Here is a 2,238-nt window from a genome sequence, read left to right on the forward strand (position 1 = left end):
ACAGCAGTGGGGATATGTCTTATTTCTAGTACAACAGTGAGGGTATATTTTATTTCAAGTACAGCAATAAGGGTATAATTTATTTCTAGTACAGCAGTGGGGATATATTTTATTTCTAGTACAGCAGTGAGGATATATTTTATTTCTAGTACAGCAGAGAGGGTATATTTTATTTCTACTACAGCAGTAAGGGTATAATTTATTTCTAGTACCGCAATGCGGATATATTTTATTTCTAGTACAGCAATGTGGATATATTTTCTTTCTAATACAGCAGTGGGGATATATTTTATTTCTTGTGCAGCAGTGAGGGTATATTTTACTTCTAGTACAGCAGTGCGGATATATTTTATTTCTAGTACAGCAATACGGATATATTTTATTTCTAATACATCAGTGGGGATATATTTTATTTCTCGTGCAGCAATGCGGATATATTTTATTTCGATAAAAGCAGTGGGGGTATATTTTATTTCTAATACTGCAGTGCGGTTATATTTTATTTCTAGTACAGCAGTGAGGATATATTTTATTTCTAGCACAGCAGTGGGGATATATTTTATTTCTAGTCGAGCCCTGGGGATACATTTTATTTCTAGAGCAGCTGCAAGGATACATTTTATTTCTAGTACAACACTGAGGGTATATTTTATTTCTAGTACAGCAATTCGGATATATTTTATTTCTCGTACAGCAATGCGGATATATTTTATTGGTAGTACAGCAGTGAGGATATATGTTATTTCTGTTACAGAAGTGGGGATGTATTTTATTTGTTGTGCAGCAGTGAGGGTATATTTTATTTCTCGTACAGCAAAGCGGATATATTTTATTTCTAGTACAGCAGTGGTGATATATTTTATTTCTAATACAGCCGTGAGGATATATTTTATTTCTAGTACAGGAGGGGGGTATATTTTATTTCTAGTACAGCAGTGAGGATATATTTTATTTCTAGTACAGCCGTGAGGATATATTTTATTTCTAGTACAGCAGTGGGGATATATTTTATTTCTAGTACAGCTGCAAGGATACATTTTATTTCCCGTACAGCAGTTGGGATATGTTTTATTTCTCGGACAACAGTGAGGGTATATTTTATTTATAGTACAGCAGTGGGGATATGTTTTATTTCTAGTACAATAGTGAGGTTATATTTTATTTGTAGTACAGCCGTGTAGATATATTTTATTTCTAGTACAGCAATGGGGATATATTTTATTTCCAGTACAGCATTGTCAATATATTTTGTTTCTAGTACAGCAGTGGGGATATATTTTATTTCTAGTACAGCAGTGAGGGTATATTTTATTTCTAGTACAGCAGTTAGGGTGTATTTTATTTCTAGTACAGCAGTGGGGATATATTTTATTTCTAGTACAGCAGTGAGGATATATTTTATTTCTAGTACAGCAATGCGGATATATTTTATTTCTAGTACAGCAGTGGGGATATATTTTATTTCTAGTGTAGCAGTGAGGATATATTTTATTTCTAGTACAGCAGTGAGGGTATATTTTATTTCTTGTACAGCAGTGAGGGTATAATTTATTTCTAGTACAGCATTAAGGGTACCTTTTAGTTCTAGTACAGCAATGCGGATATATTTTATTTCTAGCACAGCAATGTGGATATATTTTATTTCAAGTACAGCAGTGGGGATATATTTTAATTCTAGTACAGCAATACGGATATAATTTATTTCTAATACATCAGTGGGGATATATTTTAATTCTCGTGCAGCAATGCGGATATATTTTATTTCTATAAAAGCAGTGGGGATATGTTTTATTTCTAATACAGCAGTGAGGATATATTTTATTTCTAGTACAGCTGCAAGGGTACATTTTTTTTCTAGTACAGCAGTGGGGATATGTTTTATTTCTAGTACAACATTGAGGGTATTATTTATTTCTAGTACAGCGGTGGGGATATATTTTATTTCTAGAGCAGCAGTGTGTATATATTTTAATTCTAGTACAGCTGTAAGGATGCATTTTATTTCTAGTAGAGCAATGGGGATATGTTTTATTTATGGTACAACAGTGAGGGTATATTTTATTTCTAGTATAGCCGTAAGGGTATAATTTATTTATAGTACAGCAATGCGGATATATTTTATTTCTAGTACAGCAGTGGGGATATATTTTATTTCTAGTACAGCTGTAAGGATGCTTTTTATTTCTAGTACAGCAGTGGGGATATGTTTTATTTCTAGTACAACAATGAGGGTATATT

The sequence above is a fragment of the Carcharodon carcharias genome, chromosome 34, assembly GCF_017639515.1.
Source record: "Carcharodon carcharias isolate sCarCar2 chromosome 34, sCarCar2.pri, whole genome shotgun sequence".
In the NCBI taxonomy this organism is placed as follows: Eukaryota; Metazoa; Chordata; class Chondrichthyes; order Lamniformes; family Lamnidae; genus Carcharodon; species Carcharodon carcharias.